Genomic DNA, 15,557 nt, shown 5'->3' with positions numbered 1-15,557 from the left:
CAATCATGACACAAAAAAATACACCACAAATGTAATGGCCACCATACAATGGTCAAATACACACACAATGTAAATGACAGACATCCTGTACAGTTCATCTTTGAAGGGCAATAGCTGAGGCCCACACATATGACTCACATACATGTAGTAAACATGGATCATCACAGGAGATGGCACACAACTAAAACACCATCACTCAAATAGGGGAAAACAGGCCTCATACATCAGGCAGTTCACATGCTAATGCTTCAGGAACAGGAATGTAGTACTAGACTCTTGCCAACAGTAATTCCAACTACTTACTATCATTGCAATGACTATCTGTCACTAGAGTTACACATAAGCAGAACATACACAGCACAAGTGCTACACCTATGACAAGCATCCAGCACATCACATCCCATCTACATGTCAGCCCTTTTCTAAAAACATTACACACACTTGCAGCTGCTCACACCCCACCTGTCTGAAGAGGTCCCTGGAATGCCGATTTGTGTACACTGAGATTCCCTCATCTACACACACACACTCACAAGAGTCATCCAGTGTGCCACACCCTTTCCTATGCCTACCATTGTCATAGTACCATCTCACTGCATGGAACTCAGCTCATATAATACACTGGCTTGGAGTTTTTTAAGGCCTGGAATCACCTGTAGATTGATTCTTCTGTGAAAGGTACTGTAGGCTAATTATCAGCAAATCCCATCTGACAGGACTAGTGAGCCACTGATGGAGGCCACACCAGTGATCCCCTCCATGCACACCACCCAAATGTACATGCCCCATCCCTGCTGATGCCTCCTACTGCATACATGTTGGAATTTGAGCTATTACATCATTAAGCATTGCTACTAATGTTGCCGTAGAACACTTTGTCAGGGTTCATGTGTCACCTTCAAAACAACACAGGACATACTCAGTGTGACATCTCAACTGTCTACTGCTCCCTCTGACCAGTCCTAGTCAGAACACTGATCATGTAATTACTGAAAGAACTTGCTCCTGATTGACCCAGCATCCTGTCAGCCTGACTGGCACCTGTCCGTGGGTCACTCTACAGATACCTGGGGTCCACCTATGGACCACACGTGCTGTCCAAAACCTCTTGTACCTCAGACACTAATTTGTCATTAGCCTCATCAATGTATACTCAAATACATAGTATTGCATCATCTGACTGTTATTTGCATCCGATTTGTGACAGTGCCCTTGACTAGCCAAATCTTGGCCCTTTCGTTGTCTGGCCCTCATTAATGCCTAAACTACAAAGTGTGACAGTGGACCTGGACCATAGTGTATGATGGTGTAAATGGCCTCCATCAAAAGCAGCAACCGCAGATAATGTCCATGAAAAGTCAACACATATGAGGACCCTGACTGTTCAAACGCTGAGTAACATTGTTCAAATGATAAAGATGAGTCGTGTGTGTTGAATACCAGCCATTTACTTCTGCACAGAGGCTATGATGTTTCCTGATACATTACCATCCACGGAGGCCAACTGGAGTACAAATGTTGCAATGACACATGCCGGATCCAGACACCTGAGACATTCTCTCACTCAGCACACCAAGGTTGCCCAGTAGAAAGTCTTATTACACGTTTTCAGTGACAGGGTGGGACCATCCATGTGTAGGTGACCATGTCCTCAATGGCTTCTCTCAAATTTTGCTACAAACAATACCCAATAGAAACAAGATTAGCTGCCACTAACTCATGAGGAGACCTGGACATTACAGTGACAACATACACCCTGACAGTTGATACTGGATCAATATTGGACAACACACATGTACATGTACCATCCAATCAACAAAATATTTGCAAGCAGCCGATCACAGTAGTGTCCCAGTTGTAACCTAGCAGGAAGAATGAAACATGCCACTAAACCAGGTAATGCATAAAGGGCCACATACATCAACAACCTATTTGCTATCATGACATGAGGAACGTTGAGATTTTGCAAAACATATCAATGCAAAATGGTATGTCAGATTTCTCAAAAGAATCAATAGGGCAAACGTAAAATGGGCAAATGGGATTACAGAATGGCAAACAGTGAATCATACCCTATTTGCTTCCATGGGCCTGCTGCTGAAGGTTTAGCATTACTGAATTTGGGAAACCCTTGGATAAATTTGCAAGTCTGGAAGAGCAAACCCTAGGGTGCTGGGGGCATAAGTCCACCTCTACTGCCCCCCAAATATACATTATTTATGCACATGTGAAGCACACACATGCATAAGGCGCATGTGTGCCCTACATGTCAAAAGTAAAACACATTTTAGATACATTAACTCGTAATTAGGACATGGTTACCCCCTAAAAAAGTGTAGCCGACAATTGCACTACCTATTTGGCCTTTATATAATTTTGATTACCTTGATAAATGTGGACACATTTTTGCTAAGGAATACATCCTGGTATCCCATTCATATTTTGAAAATAGCCATCAGCAATTACCCACATATGTGTACAATTATGAGTAATATCCATTCTGACCAATCATTACCATTGCACTGTGAATACCTTCTATACATCCTATAAGGGACATTTGCCATAGCTAACCCCAAATGTGTATCACTTAGCACCGTTTGGTCATGACAAAATTCATTTCTCAATTTGACAAATGAAAGACATATTTGTCATAATGCGTCATATTTCCACGCATACAGCTTGTGCGTCATAATTTTTGACGCACAGGAGTGCAGATAATGCAGAGTCAAAAATATTTTTCATATTTAGATATCATAATTTCCAGCGGCTTAATTTTCAACTCTAGAACTGTAAAATATGCCTCAAACAAATATAATAGACCAATGAAGAAATACATTTTGACTCTGCATTATTTGCACTCCTATGCGTCAGAAAATATGACGCACAAGCTGTATGCGTGAAAAAATGACGCATAGAGGGGAAAAAACGGCGCCCATTTTATGCAGGATGTGATGTAATAGGATATCCTGTTTACAGAATCTGTACAGTGGGTGTACTTTCACTTTCACTTTGCAGTCTCAGATTATTCTAGACTGTGTGGCTGTGTGGAAAGTTTTGTCCTGTGTATTAGTGCTTTTGTGTCCAGTGTACCATCTCAATTGTGCTTTTGTCATCATTGTCTTGTTGTTGAATACTGTCTGAGTCTGTGTTGTATTATTTTGTCAAGTCCAGTGTTTTATTTATTGTCTGTGGGAGTCTGTTGTGGGTACTGTAATATAGGGGTTAGTTGGGCTCTTCTTCTTAAGTTTTCTTTGTATTTCACCACTCTACCTTTCCCCATTTCCCCCTTTTCCTTTTTCTACAACTTTTTCCCCTTTGTCAGTGCTGACATGTCTGGTAGGCCACGGCTTTCCAGGATGGCTGAGGAGGAATTGGGGGGATTTATATGGCTTGTTTGCATTTCCTCCCACTCATGCTGGAGGCTGGGGGTAGGGTGATACAGGGGTATCACAGGGAGGCCCATAAAGTCCAGTGGGGGAAGGTGCGCCATCACTTGGTCCGTCCATATGGTAGCCAAAGGAATGACCATCAACTGAAGCACCGCTGGGCTGATCTGATATCCAGGGAGCAAGATCCGCTGGACCACCTGGGAATCAGGATTGGTGGCCATGTTGGTGAGTACAGATCAATTACATGTGCACAATTTAAAGCTGTGTGGTGACATGTGATGATTGTTACCCAATCTGCCAGATAAGTAGCTGACTGTGTGTAATGCTAGGGAAACCTACTGGGTAATTGATGCACAATGTGAAGGAAGACAAATGCTAGCAGTCAGGTAGCTCATGTTTTCTACACATACTGGTTGCCTGTAGCAGAATGTAATGTAGTGCTGCCTTTGTGTCAGACAAGCGACACATTAATGACGCAATTAGGACTCTACAGGTCACAATAGCCAGTGAAAAATGGATGTTGAAACATCATACCTACATATGTAGACGCCATAGCTAGACTGACATTTGTAAACCCTACATGATGCTATAAATGAGTGCTGCCTTCACGTCAATTGAAGTTAGCAATGTTGTCCACACATATGTCACATGTGTGTCTGGTTGGTGTGTATGGAAAATGTTCATGGAAGTGCCATGCCTTGTCGTGATAAATGTGTTCCTTCACATCTAATTGTTACATGCCTGATCTGAGCATGAACCATATTTGTTAAGGACTCAGGTGCCCTCAGCTAACATATTAGACTGGTATTTATTGTCACGTGTGCCCAAATCAGAATAGGGATTGCAGTCCAAAGGTATGGACTAGGGTACAAACATCTATGTTTGGTGCCAATCACTATTGTTAGGACACATCAATGTATGAAACTGTAACAACATGAGGTATTGCCAAAGTACCTGGCCCTCTGTACCATGTACCTATCAGTCACATATGTGTCATGACCACATAGGCTGTTTGAGTTTGAGAGGTCATGCAGTCCTCAAGTAACCAGCTTTTGGATGTCTCTCTTGGATGCACATGATGAGATGAATGCACCCCTATACTGTTGGTGCATACAAATGGAGGTGCATCTTTGCCACCACATGACTGTCCAGGCCACTGCATGTGTGTAGTAGGGTGTGTAACTGTAGCAGGAGACTCATCCAATGTAAATGTTGCTCATGAATAATTCCATGCAGTATGAGCATGTGTGAAAGGGTTTCATTACTCATTTCATATTCTCACATTGTCTTTGTAATTGCAATTGTTTGTCAGTGCACGGATTCTGAGTATATTCTTCCTTCCATGCTTTACAGGTGGACCTGCACCGTACACAGTGGGAGAGGTGGATCATTTTGAGGACCCCGACACCTACAGTGAGTGTTGCATGTGTGCTATTTTTAATGTTTGCTGGTGATGCATGATGGACTACTGTGTGTTCAACAGAATTCAATGTTTGATGCGCTGCCCGTTCATTAGTCTTGTTCCATAAGTGGGATTTCAGTTATCACTTCATTTTGAGTTGACCTATGCTTATCCATTTCTCAGATTTTGGGTCTGTAGGCCATTCCAGTAGGGCCCGCTATGGGGAATGGGGTAAGTCATGTGGAATACACTGGTTAATGTAAGAGTTGCTCTGGGACTTGTCTCGGACTGAGTCTGCATTTCAGACTGACATTCTACCAGATAGCTTCTGCAAATGGCTTGTCTGAAATCTGCTGCTTCCCTAGTTAACGATGGACTGAGTACACTGTAGATTGGATCTTCCGGGGGCATGTACTTCCACAAGTTGTACTAGAAGTGTGTGGGACTAGAGTGCAATGGCCTAGGTGTACATGCTACTCATGATCATGGGTGTTCTTGCTCCTCTGTGTCTGTAGAAAAATATGCCTCACTGGTAGTATGTGATGTTGGCCTAAGTCAGTACATTTTGACATGTGTGGACCTTGGATAGGACAAGGTTTAGCTGACTCCGATTTGTTGCTAGCCCTTCACTGGTGGTGTGTGTGTGGAGGCAAAAACATGTTGAGCTTTCTATACACTCCTGGGTGTGCATTGATTATGGGATTGTTGGATGTTCTTCCCACCGCCCCCTCAAAGTCAGCCATGTGTTTGGGAATAGGGTACCTAGGACTGTAGCAACCAGTATGTTACACATAATTGTGACAATTTGAAACTTTGTTTTGAACCTAGTGTACACACTCGGTTATGGCACATGAGTTCTATACTAGCAAATCCAATTACAAATCGCAGATATTGAGGGTTGACATTGTTATCACATACACTGACATATGTAGTCCAGGCAATAGGCGGAGGAGGTGCAGCCATAATGTCAGCTGCATTAGTAATTTTTATGATGAGAAGTTTAGGCTGATGTCACCCATCATGTAGATTAATGTATATGCTATGTGTGAGATGCCCTTTGTATGCAGGCTTCCCATGTACTTCCTCTGAGACTTTCAATGATCTATATGGTGATGTGAGCTGTTACAACTACAGTAAAAGTAATTTCCAATTGACCCATTGTGCTATTCCACCCAATGCATTTCCTATGGTAAATAGTTGCCCTTTCTCTTCACAGTTGCAAACATGAGTGCCGCACAGAGGCATGAATTTGAGAGGTGGGCCATGAGATACCGGCACATCCTGCAGGTGCAGTCGGGGTTCCGACGGATGGCCCGAAAATACCAGGCGGATCGGGCCTCCGGAGCATGGTGGGCCTCACCACAGGGTGGCCCAACGTTTCCCACTACAGCCACCACCACCACAACCACAAGTTCTCCCCAAGTGGCCCCAGCAACAGCGGGACAGTTGTCCCTGCCTCTGCAGCACGACCAGGACCCAGCAATATAAGAGCTTCAGGACAGTCCAGTGGGCTACAAACAACTCCCACACAGAGCACCTCTGCCAGCACACAGACAGCAGCAGCATGTCCAATTGACCCTGCGGCATTCCAGGCTTTAGACCGCAAAATGGACAAGTTCATTCGGAAGGTGGACAAGCTGAGCCAGGATGTGGCGTACATAAAGAAGCGGGTCAGGTCCATCAGGCGGACCCTACGGAGGGCCAACCTCTAGGACTTATATGGTCTATTTTAATTTATCCCTCCCCTCTCTCCTCTTTCCTTTTTATCATGATAGGTGGGTTTTGGGGATTAGTGTTAGGTTAGTATAGGTTGATAGCTTAGTTAGTGTTAGGGAGGAGGGTAGGGGGTCCTTATTCTTTCTATTTTTCATTTTTGAGTGTGTGGGTGGGTGGGTGGTGGTCAATGTTGGGATTCCTGTCTGTTTAGGAAAAAAAATATATATATATAAATAAAATACAAAAAAATATATGATTGTTTAGGATAGTATAGTATGTGTGTAGGTTAGTATGTGTTGTCCTGCATGTGTCCTGTCTCATAATGGTGGGTGGGGGGTTGATGTTTAGATCGATTCGTTATATGTGTAGAGTAAGTTTAGCTTAGGTTAGTTAGGGACAGTTGTGGGTTAGGAGTAGTCAGGTTAGATTAGTGTAGGTATGACTTTTCCCTTAGTTGCCTCTGGTGTGAATACTTATGAATAAATATATAGTTAACCCTTTGCATTATGTGTTAACTGCTACTTGATCATGGCCTTGCCATCAGTGTAGGTGATTGTTGTTCTATGACATTTGTGTCCTATGCTACAAACCGAAGAAAAAAGAGGTTTAAAATGGCAGCTACCCCTGTGCTAACTTGGTAAGTATCCACCATTTGATAGAACCACCATTTGGAGTTTACATGGATCACAAAGGATTTGTGTTGATGAGTATGTTTTCTACATCACAAAGTGTGCTTCCAGACTTGGTATTGTGGGTAATTTATTAGGTCGGACTGCAGTGTGATATTCAGGGACATCTTTGTAGATGAGGTGTTGTTAACACTCTTGCCTTCTTGTCTTAATTACTGACATAGATCATGTGTGCAACAATTCAGCATGACTTCCCTTCTTGGAAGTATACTCAGAAATGGTGATTGATGCTGTGTTTAGTTGTGTTTGCTTAGATTAGACTGCATAATTTAATGTTTTAGTATTCCATGGTGACAACATTTATCAGCCACCATTAGTTGACTTTGATTGCTATTGATGGAGCATTATTCTGTCCAACACAGCATGATTGTGTGTGGTTTCTCCCTTCATCAGTTATTCTCCTCAGGATGGTCAGGCTATGATGCAATCCTGGCCACTCCACAGATGTATCTGACTACATGATGTCAGGACAGTTGTATTGACAAGCTACATGGTTGTCACACAGGCACTTTTGAGTTATCTACTGCACAGTTGATGTGTCAAATTACACAGAGACATATTAGGTGTGCAAGTGCTATTTATTGATAGGTGCTGTAGTGCAAAATGTACATTGTCCATGTTTGCTGAGTCCGTTCTAGTGCATTCTTACATGGTGATCCTACAGAAGGGGTGTGGATGATGCTCCTGACATGCTGGGGTGATGTTACAGACAGTGCAGAGGGACAGGATTTGCCGATTAGTAGGAGAGAGACATTCACTGGCAATGCTGACAAGTCATACAGTGGTTAGCAGAACAGTCATTGAGTATAGTTGTAGTGAGACTGGCAATTGACAAAACGTAGGACCTTGGTCAAAGTAGGCCATGGTGCAGGGACTAGTGCTTCCGGGTACTCTTCCGTGTGAATGTGATCTGTTCCATGTCTTCTGATTCTGATGTGTGTGTTGCCTGCTTTGTCCTTGTTGTTGTTGGTTGTGAAGGGGCAATACACACCTCAGTGTTAGAAGACGTGGAGTCAGACATCCCGGTGGCTGCTCCCTGTGAAGGTCTTAAGGGCAATACTGCAGCAAGGACGGCCTGCTGGTTTTTGAGAATAGCAGCTACATCACGATGGTAGGCAGCCAGGTCGGCCCTGAGGGAGTCATGATTGCATTCGTGCATGCAGTGGAAAGTTTGGGGTGCGAGGTGTTGTGGCAACTCCCTTACTGCAGTGGTGAATTCCTTTACAGTTTCTTGTAGTCCTTGCAGTATGGATGTTAGGGCTTGCATAGCTGCTGCCTGATCTGCAGATGACATCATGCACGAGCGCACCCCCTCAAGGCTGGCTGCCATATTTTGCATCCCCACCCGCACCTCCTTGGCCAGCTCCCGCTGTACTCCAACTACAGTTCTTTCAAAGCTGGTGCCAGTGTCGTCAGAGTCCTCAGCGGTGTAGGAGCTGGCAGGTCTTGCAATTGGGGTGGTGGGTGGTTCTTCTGTGATGGCTGCTTGTTCTGTGCTCCTCCTTGTGACTGAAGGTGGGGTCTGGAGGGTTTCAAGGACCTTTTGGATGGTCTCCTGGGGAATGTTTATGGGCTCGTCATCCATGTCATCAGGGAAATCTGGGACAGGCATATCGGCAGGAGATCCATGTTCCTCTGCAATGAAACAGGGTACAATTAGTGTGTCTGTGTTGTGACAATTTTTACTTAACATGCCAGCCTATTGATGAATTTACTTTGTGATCTTGTTTGGTATTGGTATCTGCTGACCTTCATACGGGCATTGTTATAGGCCTATGGCCCACCTGTGTATCACATGTATGATATTGAGTTATCAGACTTGTCTGCCTAATCGCCTCTAGGTGTTGCTTTGTACCAAATAGGGAATAGCCATCTTTTTGTCCTACTCGACCCTCCGTATATATCCATTCTTATGGTGAGACCTTTCACTGGCTGTGGGTGTTCTGATTGCCCTGGCAGCACACTTGCCTCTCAGGACCTGCCCCAATCCCTGATTGTTCACATTGACTTAAATGTAATTGACATGTGGCATATCCTATGCATGGCAATGTTATGATGTGATATGGATGTAGACATTGTTAATGTGTCCTGCTGATGTTGGGTAATGTGTGTTACATTGGATTGCCCTGTTAATCGTATCAATGTCCTATTTGGTCCTCTGACTGTGCAGGTGTATTTCAGTGACCAGTTGCATGTGTCCCCTCCTCAATGCTGTTGTCTGAGCAGTATGACATTTGTGATGTTGCCTTGTTAGCCAGGCACGTGAAGGACCCTGACATATGCTGCATGTGTGTGTCCTTAGTGCTGTGTCGCTCCTATTGCTGTTTACTTTGGCTGATGTATGTGACAACTATGGGCATTGACATATGAGTGTACTGGGGCCTTTGTCTTGTTTCAGGAGATTGTTGCAGATGTCATTCTCACCCCCTAATTTAGGTATGTATGTTCCATGGGGCGGTTACTGCCATTGGCTACTATAGCTGCACAGAGATCAGAGGTGTTAGTGTCAACTGTTGTTGCAGTTACATTGCAGTTGTTGTTTTGGCTAGAGGATTGCTGATAGGGCTCTAGTTAATGTAGGAGATATTTTGGCTGACGAGTGCCAGGATGTAAGTTTGACGTAGTGGCCTTCCCTCCTGTCGAGGCTTTCCCTTAGCTCCATTGTTGTCATGACAGTATGCCCCCATGGGACTGTTGTTGGTGTTGTGTTATGTTGTGCCCCAGCTTCTGTATGTGCAGGGCATGCCCCCCTGCCGTACCCCTTTACCCATGCCACTCCATGTATATGCTGACTTACATGCAATGTGTAGTAGGTATTTCCCCCCCTGCTTACATGCAACATTATTGTATTTTAAATCCCCATGCAACTTACCCTGCATGTGCGTTGTCTCGTGGTAGTCTGCACTGTCCTGTCCTTGAATCCCTGTGACGATCTCCTCAGGGATGACGGCTGCGACCATCTCCTCCATGTGGTCCAGGGCCTCCTGGTGTGCTAGACTCCCACCTCCAGTCTGCAGTGCTGCCTTCCTGTTCCTGGCCATTTTTTCCTTTGTCCTACGTTTGCAGTCATGCCAGCGTTTCTTACACTCTGTGACTGTCCTGCGTACTTCAGCCACACTGTTGATCTTGTCAACAATTTGTTGCCATATGGCCTCTCTCCTACTGATTGGCAACTTAGAGGTGATGAACAGTTGGTGCTGGTGTTCCGTCACCTCTTTAACCAGGATTTCCTGCTCCTCTGCACTGAAGCGACACTTTCTTTTTTTTCTATATATGTACTGGTTCTTGTATGGATCATCCTGGCTGGTTCCTGGTCTGCTGTCATCTTCCTGGGGTCTGTAGTGGCATCTGGGATCCATTTTGGCCCTCCTCTGCTGAAAGGGCAGTGTTTGCGGGTATTTTTGATGCTATTGCGTCAAAAAAAACGGCACATATCCGGGTTGCGGTGTCGTAAATCGACCCACTGTCATTTACGTTGCGTTAACGTCGTTTTCCTTTACGACTTGACGCTGCGATGACTTGATACTCTGAAACCGGTCCCAGTATGCTTGTTTCTGGTCCAGGGAGGACCTGGCTTGGCAGTTTGGGCTGGACTGTTCCCACAACGAACAGGGTCAAGACTGATTTGCATATGGCTGGGTCCAAACTGGGGTGGCATGGTGAGCAAAAGAACGATGGATTAAACCCAGATCTGTGGCTGGGGGTGAGTGTTTGCATTGTTCAGCACTCCGTCCATCACACTTTTGTGTTGCATCTGTTCACCTATACAGTCCAACATAAAATAAGGCAATACTGGAAGCCTGTGCTCGTGTGTTTCGCTCTCACACGGCAGGGACTCGAGCTCCATTGTCCATTTCCCCATATTTTAACAGTCTCGCAGTCAGCCATGTGACTGCACGAAGTCCATCAACTCGCCACGTACACATTTATATAGAGTTGAGTCACTGGCCAGAAGTCTCTCACACTCTCGTAAATTTACCATGCCTGGACTGAGCTATTGCGCGTTTTACTCTTTATAGAGGAAAAAATAGAGAGGTGTTTATTTCTCAGTCAGATCCACCCACCTACTCAATCCCCCTCCACACACCTTTCCTCATCCTTCTCCCTCCCCCGCCATCAACATTATGCGAATAGTCTCGGCAGGGCGAAATCATTACTCACGCCACGCATTTTCCATCCTAGCAACGCTCATCCTCTTTGTGCAATGAATTGTCACGGTGCACGCGAACATTTGCAGTCTACACAGTGCTCACAGTCCGAAAAGTAGTCCACTTAATTTAGACAGAAGAGGCATCGCTCGTATCTCGCTGGAAAGCACGCCGTTTTATCAGTGCTGCACCACAATGTTAAGCTGAAGTTACATTTTAAATACGCGCAACCAGGTTTGTGTGTCACCCTGAGACCACCAACCAGTAATAAGCGCGCTGCCTGTCTCAGCAGCAGCTCTCCGGCAGGAAACCGGCATTTGTTGTGCATTAACGAAAAGTCTTCCTACCTGCAGTTACCTCCTCTAGAGACACCCACAGCCGAGCTTTTCAACACATACTTCCTCGCTTCTGCTAAATTATTTCTATGTAAATGCGCAGATCAGAATGCGTGCGCGAAGGAACGCTGTGACTCCCACCGTCATTTATCTAAATCCGCGTCGCGCGCCACAGCGTTTTGTGACTGAGGCTTATACTAATATGCAGAATCACCTCTCGAAGTACCGGGGAATATTAAAGATGCTATCGAGCTGGCAGCTTTTCATCAAGGTAGCAGAGAGGACCCAGACATGACGGATAATCCCCGCGGTATATCACAGGCTATTGTCATTTCTGCACTCAACATCTGTCTCACTGCACAGAGTCGGAGAGTAATTACCGCTGAGATAAGCAGGCGCTAGGATGTAGCCAATTAATTTTGCACCATAAAAAGAGGGGGAAAGAAAGTCTGACACTGCAATAACTTTTAAGAACACCTAATCTACATCCTTTCTGTCTCTAATGTTTCCTCTGTCTCTAATGTTTCTTAAATGTATGGAAGAATGAAGATGCGCATGTTCTTGCGCTTGTCTCCTCTTATGTAAATCATCCACGGGCCTGTGGCATTCCATCACAAAATGGCTGACGCGAAATAATTTCACAAATTGTAATTGAATATAAACCGAGGGCGGAATTGCATTGCAGATGAAGCCGCGATACGGCTTTATAGCTGGAGAACGTTTTTGTTATCATGCAGGAATTATTGTGTTATGAAAGTTTTCAAGGACATCAAGTTGCATGCGAGTGAAATCTTTTGTTACATATTTCGAGCACGAAAACATATCTGCCACTTTACTGGACCACTGCATCTCCATCTGGATTTATTTAAGCAATGGAATATTTCCAATGCATTAAAGGACACAGTCACAGTTGTAACAATCGTGTGTTACTAAACAGCTGTGCAATTTAACAGCAAAGAACACTGCATAAATGAATAACAGTCTAGATCCGCACGGCGTTTGTTCTCGTGGATAGAAGGGGTTAATCCAGCACTGTCTGAGCAGGTTCGTTCTGATAAGGTTTGAGAAGAATATAAGGTGAAGCCTATAAATGCCAGACACATATATACAGCATGCAAGGGAGAGCACATCTGAGCAACGCTTTTGGTTATTATTGACTGTCAGTGAGAATAGTGGACTGAAAAGACCAAGATGCTCGACCCTATTAGCGAAAAATAATATTGTCAAGCGAACTAAAGAACACCACCAAGTGCAAGTTGAAAGATGAATAATTGAGACGAAAACTACTGCAAGAACAAAGAAATGTGAATAACGGTTTCAAAAGTTATTGGGAAAGGAACAATATCTCAAATGGGAACTGACGTATGAAAAAGAATTGCACTAAAAATCAATGGAATAAAGATGATTCTATACATTTCCAAATCACCTCCTGATAACTGATTGGGAGCTATGCAGCCTTTATGGCTGTCCTATAAGTAAATACTTAGCTAATAACAGGTATGCTTGTTGTAGTGAAGTATTTCACTCTTATACATTGAAAATAGTTGTAGATCAAAAACGTCTAAAGGGACGAATTCGAAGGTTGTTTCTGAACAAGTCTTAAGCAGTGTTGGAATTTTTTTTACAGGAGACTTTGGTCAGATGCACACAACTGATATCCCAAGTTCAGAATAAGACAATGAACAAAAAAGGTCTTTCTGTAGTTGCAAGTTGCCCCCCCAGTCGAAATTCCAAATGGAGTTTAGTAAATTTCTGGAGCTCCAGAGTGGGACAAAGGCACAAGCTGTCTCTCACCTGGTCATCTGATCTACATGAGTTTTGAATTACCTTGTGGTATTTCAAAACTCTGAGCAATCCAAGGCACTTGCAATGATAATGACTCAATGAGGGGTCACTATAACTGAATATACAGTCTTAGCGAACCAAAGTCATTGAACCCTCTGCTTTAGCTTATGTACTGAGGTCTACCTAACAATTGTGTTGCTAGGATGCCTGATTATCCACATTGGAGAATAGTAAGAGACCTCATCTATGTGGCCTTCTGAAAGTAGTCACCCTACAACACTGCCCTGCCCCTGAAAGACCAGCACCCAATGACACTTACCAAGAGAGGGTGACACCAATATCCTACTGAAACTTTCCTTCGTGGGGCACACAGTTGTTTCCTGGCATCTCACATATTTCATACACAAACCTGTCCTTAGGCTGACAGACCTCTCCTGAGATCTCAGATGTTCCTTTAGTGGTCATCTGTAGTCTCATGCTGCAGACACTTCTCTGACCAACACCTTCATTTAGTAGATGTTTGCCACTGACATTGGTACCCCGCCAACTGGAACCACCCTCAGTTGGGTGAAAAGTCTCATTACCACATCAATACACTGAGATTGCTCCATGTGAACTCTGCTTCGTCTGTTAAAATATTTTATTCAATTCCAAACTCACTATTTTCGCATAAAACACATAAATCTATAGCACATCAGTTCTCCCACACCTTGTACTTCCAGTTAATTGAGAATTCAACATAGACCAAGAGTTCACTCTAGAAACAATGGACATTTTCTAGGCAAACGACTTCAAGAGCTTACTTCACTGAGCAAGCAAAGAATAATTGTGACAAAAAATGTACTCCTTGTCATTTACGAGTATGAAATCGAACCTAATGGAATTTACAAACCACGGGGTAGTCTGGGATCCTGACTTCATGGTAAATCAGTCCTACAGTAGCTGGTGCTGCTACTGGACTACCACTATGAATTCAGGTGATACTGATGCACATAAATGGCCACCATCCTATTGGTGAAGAACACCCTTTTCAGCTGTGACAACACATTAATCAATTTCTTCTTATTCTGCTCAGCCTCCTTGCACCTTTTGGTACCTGCAACTAACAAACCCTGCTGAGAACCCTTGTGCTGTGAATTGGCTTCTAAAGTGACAAGCTGTGATGGTTTGAAACAAACCTGAGGTACAGAGCCCTCATGAGTACATTCAGCAGTGAACCCTATCCTTTGCCATCTTCCATGCTTCCATCCTTTGACCCCTAATCTTCAAACACTAAATTAGGCCTGTGGGGGATAAAGTAACAGCTGCTGTCTTCACTCCTCGAGTCGTCAGTTTGCATTAGCTTCTCTAGGTTACACATGAATGTCAAGTGAGTTTCACAGCTTTCATGCAAACGCAGCTTGGCATCAGCTGAATCTGCTCCTGAAAATGAATATCATCCTACCCAAGGCTTACTTCAGAACTATCGTTCAGACAGTGTTTTTGCCGCACCTGTATGGTGGCACTCAAGGATGATATGCCCAACAATCATTATGAAAATTGTCCTACATGCTCCTGCTCTCCCCATGAAAAGTTTCCAGGAAACACATCAAGATCATACCCACTAGGAATTACTGTCACTGGCTTCCTCTCTAGTGAGAGGTTCTGCTAGCCTTTCTTTTTAAAGCATTACAGAGTGCAATATATGATTTTATGTAGAGGCAAATACTTAATCAGTAGTATTGGTTGATCGTTGGCTGAATTTATTTTTTATCAGATTCTCTTCTTTGTCATTATCTGATAGCATAGAATTGTAAAACCTGTGTTAGAATTGTGTTAATGAGAAAATGAGCAGATGTCTTTGTTTTAGGTGTTGGATCTAGAATTGAAAATTTACAAGAATGAGATGGACAAATGTGTTTTTAAACTGTGTAGTTTCATTAACTGATTGAGCTTCTGGCAGCTATGAACGTGTTTCTGGTTGTATGTGCAACAGCCCTTTTTTGGGGATTGTCTTTTGACTCTGTCAAAGTGGATCTGTGCATGTAATACCAACATAACAATTGCCTTATATCTAATCCCCCTTGTTCAAGCTAGAATAAAGGAGTGGACTA

The 15,557-nt window shown here is 43.8% G+C and overlaps 1 protein-coding gene across 1 annotated transcript in view; it reads right to left on the bottom strand.

Moving 5' to 3' along the window:
- The window catches only part of CCSER1 (coiled-coil serine rich protein 1), a 2,320,004-nt gene that overhangs the window by 285,858 nt on the left and 2,018,589 nt on the right, over window positions 1-15,557 (bottom strand). The window lies entirely within an intron of this gene.

Source organism: Pleurodeles waltl, chromosome 1_2 (genome assembly GCF_031143425.1).
Source record: "Pleurodeles waltl isolate 20211129_DDA chromosome 1_2, aPleWal1.hap1.20221129, whole genome shotgun sequence".
Classification (NCBI taxonomy): Eukaryota; Metazoa; Chordata; class Amphibia; order Caudata; family Salamandridae; genus Pleurodeles; species Pleurodeles waltl.
The sequence above is the reverse complement of the archived record's forward strand: the minus strand, read 5'-3'. Positions and strand labels throughout refer to the sequence as shown.